Source organism: Rhopilema esculentum, chromosome 6, assembly GCF_057945365.1.
Source record: "Rhopilema esculentum isolate cy_ngs chromosome 6, ASM5794536v1, whole genome shotgun sequence".
NCBI lineage: Eukaryota > Metazoa > Cnidaria > Scyphozoa > Rhizostomeae > Rhizostomatidae > Rhopilema > Rhopilema esculentum.
Window position 1 is genome coordinate 14,550,877 of NC_142820.1, and position 9,499 is coordinate 14,560,375.

Below are 9,499 nucleotides of genomic sequence, written 5' to 3' on the forward strand. Positions count from 1 at the left end.
TTAACATTCAGTTGTGTTATGGCACGAAAATAAGGAACTTGTGTGGATAAGGTTCTCTGTGCACCAGGACGGGGTGCAAGGTTCTATAGAATAAGATAATGAATTCTCTGTAACAGTTTGCCCCCGAAACAGTAAATAGTCTAGCGATTTGCTTTGTTGTGATTATCTTCTATGGTTTAGTTGATTTGGTGATATTTTAACATTCAGTTGTGTTATGGCACGAAAATAAGGAACTTGTGTGGATAAGGTTCTCTGTGCACCAGGACGGGGTGCAAGGTTCTATAGAATAGGATAATGGACTCTCTGTAACAGTTTGCCCCCGAAACAGTAAATAGTCTAGCGATTTGCTTTGTTGTGATTATCTTCTATGGTTTAGTTGATTTGGTGATATTTTAACATTCAGTTGTGTTATGGCACGAAAATAAGGAACTTGTGTGGATAAGGTTCTCTGTGCACCAGGACGGGGTGCAAGGTTCTATAGAATAGGATAATGGACTCTCTGTAACAGTTTGCCCCCGAAACAGTAAATAGTCTAGCGATTTGCTTTGTTGTGATTATCTTCTATGGTTTAGTTGATTTGGTGATATTTTAACATTCAGTTGTGTTATGGCACGAAAATAAGGAACTTGTGTGGATAAGGTTCTCTGTGCACCAGGACGGGGTGCAAGGTTCTATAGAATAAGATAATGGACTCTCTGTAACAGTTTGCCCCCGAAACAGTAAATAGTCTAGCGATTTGCTTTGTTGTGATTATCTTCTATGGTTTAGTTGATTTGGTGATATTTTAACATTCAGTTGTGTTATGGCACGAAAATAAGGAACTTGTGTGGATAAGGTTCTCTGTGCACCAGGACGGGGTGCAAGGTTCTATAGAATAGGATAATGGACTCTCTGTAACAGTTTGCCCCCGAAACAGTAAATAGTCTAGCGATTTGCTTTGTTGTGATTATCTTCTATGGTTTAGTTGATTTGGTGATATTTTAACATTCAGTTGTGTTATGGCACGAAAATAAGGAACTTGTGTGGATAAGGTTCTCTGTGCACCAGGACGGGGTGCAAGGTTCTATAGAATAGGATAATGGACTCTCTGTAACAGTTTGCCCCCGAAACAGTAAATAGTCTAGCGATTTGCTTTGTTTTGATTATCTTCTATGGTTTAGTTGATTTGGTGATATTTTAACATTCAGTTGTGTTATGGCACGAAAATAAGGAACTTGTGTGGATAAGGTTCTCTGTGCACCAGGACGGGGTGCAAGGTTCTATAGAATAAGATAATGAATTCTCTGTAACAGTTTGCCCCCGAAACAGTAAATAGTCTAGCGATTTGCTTTGTTGTGATTATCTTCTATGGTTTAGTTGATTTGGTGATATTTTAACATTCAGTTGTGTTATGGCACGAAAATAAGGAACTTGTGTGGATAAGGTTCTCTGTGCACCAGGACGGGGTGCAAAGTTCTATAGAATAAAATAATGAATTCTCTGTAACAGTTTGCCCCCGAAACAGTAAATAGTCTAGCGATTTGCTTTGTTGTGATTATCTTCTATGGTTTAGTTGATTTGGTGATATTTTAACATTCAGTTGTGTTATGGCACGAAAATAAGGAACTTGTGTGGATAAGGCTCTCTGTGCACCAGGACGGGGTGCAAGGTTCTATAGAATAGGATAATGGACTCTCTGTAACAGTTTGCCCCCGGAACAGTAAATAGTCTAGCGATTTGCTTTGTTGTGATTATCTTCTATGGTTTAGTTGATTTGGTGATATTTTAACATTCAGTTGTGTTATGGCACGAAAATAAGGAACTTGTGTGGATAAGGTTCTCTGTGCACCAGGACGGGGTGCAAGGTTCTATAGAATAAGATAATGAATTCTCTGTAACAGTTTGCCCCCGAAACAGTAAATAGTCTAGCGATTTGCTTTGTTGTGATTATCTTCTATGGTTTAGTTGATTTGGTGATATTTTAACATTCAGTTGTGTTATGGCACGAAAATAAGGAACTTGTGTGGATAAGGTTCTCTGTGCACCAGGACGGGGTGCAAGGTTCTATAGAATAAGATAATGAATTCTCTGTAACAGTTTGCCCCCGAAACAGTAAATAGTCTAGCGATTTGCTTTGTTGTGATTATCTTCTATGGTTTAGTTGATTTGGTGATATTTTAACATTCAGTTGTGTTATGGCACGAAAATAAGGAACTTGTGTGGATAAGGTTCTCTGTGCACCAGGACGGGGTGCAAGGTTCTATAGAATAGGATAATGGACTCTCTGTAACAGTTTGCCCCCGAAACAGTAAATAGTCTAGCGATTTGCTTTGTTGTGATTATCTTCTATGGTTTAGTTGATTTGGTGATATTTTAACATTCAGTTGTGTTATGGCACGAAAATAAGGAACTTGTGTGGATAAGGTTCTCTGTGCACCAGGACGGGGTGCAAGGTTCTATAGAATAGGATAATGGACTCTCTGTAACAGTTTGCCCCCGAAACAGTAAATAGTCTAGCGATTTGCTTTGTTGTGATTATCTTCTATGGTTTAGTTGATTTGGTGATATTTTAACATTCAGTTGTGTTATGGCACGAAAATAAGGAACTTGTGTGGATAAGGTTCTCTGTGCACCAGGACGGGGTGCAAGGTTCTATAGAATAGGATAATGGACTCTCTGTAACAGTTTGCCCCCGAAACAGTAAATAGTCTAGCGATTTGCTTTGTTGTGATTATCTTCTATGGTTTAGTTGATTTGGTGATATTTTAACATTCAGTTGTGTTATGGCACGAAAATAAGGAACTTGTGTGGATAAGGTTCTCTGTGCACCAGGACGGGGTGCAAGGTTCTATAGAATAGGATAATGGACTCTCTGTAACAGTTTGCCCCCGAAACAGTAAATAGTCTAGCGATTTGCTTTGTTGTGATTATCTTCTATGGTTTAGTTGATTTGGTGATATTTTAACATTCAGTTGTGTTATGGCACGAAAATAAGGAACTTGTGTGGATAAGGTTCTCTGTGCACCAGGACGGGGTGCAAGGTTCTATAGAATAAGATAATGAATTCTCTGTAACAGTTTGCCCCCGAAACAGTAAATAGTCTAGCGATTTGCTTTGTTGTGATTATCTTCTATGGTTTAATTGATTTGGTGATATTTTAACATTCAGTTGTGTTATGGCACGAAAATAAGGAACTTGTGTGGATAAGGTTCTCTGTGCACCAGGGCGGGGTGCAAGGTTCTATAGAATAAGATAATGGACTCTCTGTAACAGTTTGCCCCCGAAACAGTAAATAGTCTAGCGATTTGCTTTGTTGTGATTATCTTCTATGGTTTAGTTGATTTGGTGATATTTTAACATTCAGTTGTGTTATGGCACGAAAATAAGGAACTTGTGTGGATAAGGTTCTCTGTGCACCAGGACGGGGTGCAAGGTTCTATAGAATAAGATAATGAATTCTCTGTAACAGTTTGCCCCCGAAACAGTAAATAGTCTAGCGATTTGCTTTGTTGTGATTATCTTCTATGGTTTAGTTGATTTGGTGATATTTTAACATTCAGTTGTGTTATGGCACGAAAATAAGGAACTTGTGTGGATAAGGTTCTCTGTGCACCAGGACGGGGTGCAAAGTTCTATAGAATAAAATAATGAATTCTCTGTAACAGTTTGCCCCCGAAACAGTAAATAGTCTAGCGATTTGCTTTGTTGTGATTATCTTCTATGGTTTAGTTGATTTGGTGATATTTTAACATTCAGTTGTGTTATGGCACGAAAATAAGGAACTTGTGTGGATAAGGCTCTCTGTGCACCAGGACGGGGTGCAAGGTTCTATAGAATAGGATAATGGACTCTCTGTAACAGTTTGCCCCCGGAACAGTAAATAGTCTAGCGATTTGCTTTGTTGTGATTATCTTCTATGGTTTAGTTGATTTGGTGATATTTTAACATTCAGTTGTGTTATGGCACGAAAATAAGGAACTTGTGTGGATAAGGTTCTCTGTGCACCAGGACGGGGTGCAAGGTTCTATAGAATAAGATAATGAATTCTCTGTAACAGTTTGCCCCCGAAACAGTAAATAGTCTAGCGATTTGCTTTGTTGTGATTATCTTCTATGGTTTAGTTGATTTGGTGATATTTTAACATTCAGTTGTGTTATGGCACGAAAATAAGGAACTTGTGTGGATAAGGTTCTCTGTGCACCAGGACGGGGTGCAAGGTTCTATAGAATAAGATAATGAATTCTCTGTAACAGTTTGCCCCCGAAACAGTAAATAGTCTAGCGATTTGCTTTGTTGTGATTATCTTCTATGGTTTAGTTGATTTGGTGATATTTTAACATTCAGTTGTGTTATGGCACGAAAATAAGGAACTTGTGTGGATAAGGTTCTCTGTGCACCAGGACGGGGTGCAAGGTTCTATAGAATAGGATAATGGACTCTCTGTAACAGTTTGCCCCCGAAACAGTAAATAGTCTAGCGATTTGCTTTGTTGTGATTATCTTCTATGGTTTAGTTGATTTGGTGATATTTTAACATTCAGTTGTGTTATGGCACGAAAATAAGGAACTTGTGTGGATAAGGTTCTCTGTGCACCAGGACGGGGTGCAAGGTTCTATAGAATAGGATAATGGACTCTCTGTAACAGTTTGCCCCCGAAACAGTAAATAGTCTAGCGATTTGCTTTGTTGTGATTATCTTCTATGGTTTAGTTGATTTGGTGATATTTTAACATTCAGTTGTGTTATGGCACGAAAATAAGGAACTTGTGTGGATAAGGTTCTCTGTGCACCAGGACGGGGTGCAAGGTTCTATAGAATAAGATAATGGACTCTCTGTAACAGTTTGCCCCCGAAACAGTAAATAGTCTAGCGATTTGCTTTGTTGTGATTATCTTCTATGGTTTAGTTGATTTGGTGATATTTTAACATTCAGTTGTGTTATGGCACGAAAATAAGGAACTTGTGTGGATAAGGTTCTCTGTGCACCAGGACGGGGTGCAAGGTTCTATAGAATAGGATAATGGACTCTCTGTAACAGTTTGCCCCCGAAACAGTAAATAGTCTAGCGATTTGCTTTGTTGTGATTATCTTCTATGGTTTAGTTGATTTGGTGATATTTTAACATTCAGTTGTGTTATGGCACGAAAATAAGGAACTTGTGTGGATAAGGTTCTCTGTGCACCAGGACGGGGTGCAAGGTTCTATAGAATAGGATAATGGACTCTCTGTAACAGTTTGCCCCCGAAACAGTAAATAGTCTAGCGATTTGCTTTGTTTTGATTATCTTCTATGGTTTAGTTGATTTGGTGATATTTTAACATTCAGTTGTGTTATGGCACGAAAATAAGGAACTTGTGTGGATAAGGTTCTCTGTGCACCAGGACGGGGTGCAAGGTTCTATAGAATAAGATAATGAATTCTCTGTAACAGTTTGCCCCCGAAACAGTAAATAGTCTAGCGATTTGCTTTGTTGTGATTATCTTCTATGGTTTAGTTGATTTGGTGATATTTTAACATTCAGTTGTGTTATGGCACGAAAATAAGGAACTTGTGTGGATAAGGTTCTCTGTGCACCAGGACGGGGTGCAAAGTTCTATAGAATAAAATAATGAATTCTCTGTAACAGTTTGCCCCCGAAACAGTAAATAGTCTAGCGATTTGCTTTGTTGTGATTATCTTCTATGGTTTAGTTGATTTGGTGATATTTTAACATTCAGTTGTGTTATGGCACGAAAATAAGGAACTTGTGTGGATAAGGCTCTCTGTGCACCAGGACGGGGTGCAAGGTTCTATAGAATAGGATAATGGACTCTCTGTAACAGTTTGCTGAGGCTTAAGCCGATCAATTTGGGATTTTGATGATTAGAGCAAAGATTAGTATTTGATTTACAGTGAAGATTACTGTTTACTTGTCTGTCATACAGTGCTCACAGTGAAAATTATGTTTACTGGTCTGTCATACATAGAGTGCTTAGGTGCTTAAAACAGGACAGTCTTAAGTTTCAGCTCTGAGTTTTATGCTTAAGCCGTTCAATTTGGGGCTTTTGATGATTAGAACAAAGATTAGTATTTGATTTACAGTGAAGATTACTGTTTACTTGTCTGTCATACAGTGCTCACAGTGAAAATTATGTTTACTGGTCTGTCATACATAGAGTGCTTAGGTGCTTAAAACAGGACAGTCTTAAGTTTCAGCTCTGAGTTTTATGCTTAAGCCGTTCAATTTGGGGCTTTTGATGATTAGAACAAAGATTAGTATTTGATTTACAGTGAAGATTACTGTTTACTTGTCTGTCATACAGTGCTCACAGTGAAAATTCTGTTTTACTGGTCTGTTATACATGCAGTGCTTTGGTGTTTAAAACAGGAGGGTCTTAAGTTGCAGCTCTGAGTTTTATGCTTAAGCCGTTCAATTTTGGGTTTTTGATGATTAGAGCAAAAATTAGTATTTGATTTACAGTGAAGATTATTTTTTACTGGTCTGTCATACAGTGCTTACAGTCAAAATTCTGTTTACTGGTCTGTCATACATACAGTGCTTTGGTTTTTTAAAATTCAGGACGGTTTTAGTTGCAGCTCTGAGTTTCATGCTTGAGCCAATCAATTTGGGATTTTGATGATTAGAGCAAAGATTAGTATTTGATTTACAGTGGAGATTACTGTTTACTTGTCTGTCATACAGTGCTCACAGTGTAAATTCTGTTTACTGGTCTGTCATACATACAGTGCTTAGGTGCTTAAAACAGGAAGGTCTTAAGTTGCAGCTCTGAGTTTTATGCTTAAGCTGTTCAATTTGGGGCTTTTGATGATGAGAGCTAAAATTAGTAGTTGATTTACAGTGAAGATTACTGTTTACTGGTCTGTCATACAGTGCTCACTGTGAAAATTCTGTTTACTGGTCGGTCGTACATACAGTGCTTTGGTGTTTAAAACAGGACGGTCTTAAGTTGAGGCTGGATTTTTTATTCTTACGCCGATCAATTTGGGCTCTTTGATGATTATAGCGAAGATTAATATTTGAATTACAGTGAAGATTACTGTTTACTGGTCTGTCATACAGTGCTTACAGTGAAAATTCTGTTTATTGGTGTGTCATACATACAGTGCCTTGGTTTTTTAAAATTCAGGACGGTTTTAGTTGCAGCTCTAAGTTTCATGTTTAAGTCGAGCAATTTGAGGTTTTTGATGTTTAGAGCAAAGATAAGTATTTGATTTACAGTGAAGATTACTGCTTACTGGTCTGTCATACATACAGTGCTTTGGTGTTTAAAACAGGATGGTCTTAAGTTGAAGCTCGGAGTTTTATGCTTAAGCTGATCAAATTGGGGTCTTTGATGATTATAGCAAAGATAAATATGTGATTTACAGTGAAGATTACTGTTTACTGGTCTGTCATACAGTGCTCACAGTGAAAATTCTGTTTTACTGTTCAATCGTACATACAGTGCTTTGGTTTTTTAAAATTCAGGACGGTTTTAGTTGCAGCTCTGAGTTTCATGCTTGAGCCAATCAATTTGGGGTCTTTGATTATTATAGCAAAGAGTAGTATTTGATTTAAGTGAAGATTACTGTTTACCTGTCTGTCATACAGTGCTCACAGTGAAAATTCTGTTTACTGGTCTGTCATATATACAGTGCTTAGGTGCTTAAAACAGGACAGTCTTAAGTTGCAGCTCTAAGTTTTATGCTTAAGCCGATCAATTTGGGATTTTGATGATTAGAGCAAAGATTAGTATTTGATTTACAGTGAAGATTACTGTTTACTTGTCTGTCATACAGTGCTCACAGTGAAAATTATGTTTACTGGTCTGTCATACATACAGTGCTTAGGTGCTTAAAACAGGACAGTCTTGAGTTTCAGCTCTGAGTTTTATGCTTAAGCCGTTCAATTTGGGGCTTTTGATGATTAGAACAAAGATTAGTATTTGATTTACAGTGAAGATTACTGTTTACTTGTCTGTCATACAGTGCTCACAGTGAAAATTCTGTTTTACTGGTCTGTTATACATGCAGTGCTTTGGTGTTTAAAACAGGAGGGTCTTAAGTTGCAGCCCTGAGTTTTATGCTTAAGCCGTCCAATTTTGGGTTTTTGATGATTAGAGCAAAAATTAGTATTTGATTTACAGTGAAGATTACTGTTTACTTGTCTGTCATACAGTGCTCACAGTGAAAATTCTGTTTTACTGGTCTGTCATATATACAGTGCTTAGGTGCTTAAAACAGGAAGGTCTTCAGTTGCAGCTCTGAGATTTATGCCTAAGCTGTTCAATTTGGGGCTTTTGATGATGAGAGCTAAAATTAGTACTTGATTTACAGTGAAGATTACTGTTTACTGGTCTGTCATACAGTGCTCACTGTGAAAATTCTGTTTACTGGTCGGTCATATATACAGTGCTTTGGTGTTTAAAACAGGACGGTCTTAAGTTGCAGCTCTAAGTTTTATGCTTAAGCCGATCAATTTGGGATTTTGATGATTAGAGCAAAGATTAGTATTTGATTTACAGTGGAGATTACTGTTTACTTGTCTGTCATACAGTGCTCACAGTGAAAATTCTGTTTACTGGTCTGTCATACATACAGTGCTTAGGTGCTTAAAACAGGAAGGTCTTAAGTTGCAGCTCTGAGTTTTATGCTTAAGCTGTTCAATTTGGGGCTTTTGATGATGAGAGCTAAAATTAGTAGTTGATTTACAGTGAAGATTACTGTTTACTGGTCTGTCATACAGTGCTCACTGTGAAAATTCTGTTCACTGGTCGGTCATATATACAGTGCTTTGGTGTTTAAAACAGGACGGTCTTAAGTTGCAGCTCTAAGTTTTATGCTTAAGCCGATCAATTTGGGATTTTGATGATTAGAGCAAAGATTAGTATTTGATTTACAGTGGAGATTACTGTTTACTTGTCTGTCATACAGTGCTCACAGTGAAAATTCTGTTTTACTGGTCTGTCATATATACAGTGCTTAGGTGCTTAAAACAGGAAGGTCTTCAGTTGCAGCTCTGAGATTTATGCCTAAGCTGTTCAATTTGGGGCTTTTGATGATGAGAGCTAAAATTAGTACTTGATTTACAGTGAAGATTACTGTTTACTGGTCTGTCATACAGTGCTCACTGTGAAAATTCTGTTTACTGGTCGGTCATATATACAGTGCTTTGGTGTTTAAAACAGGACGGTCTTAAGTTGCAGCTCTAAGTTTTATGCTTAAGCCGATCAATTTGGGATTTTGATGATTAGAGCAAAGATTAGTATTTGATTTACAGTGGAGATTACTGTTTACTTGTCTGTCATACAGTGCTCACAGTGAAAATTCTGTTTACTGGTCTGTCATACATACAGTGCTTAGGTGCTTAAAACAGGAAGGTCTTAAGTTGCAGCTCTGAGTTTTATGCTTAAGCTGTTCAATTTGGGGCTTTTGATGATGAGAGCTTAAATTAGTAGTTGATTTACAGTGAAGATTACTGTTTACTGGTCTGTCATACAGTGCTCACTGTGAAAATTCTGTTTACTGGTCGGTCATATATA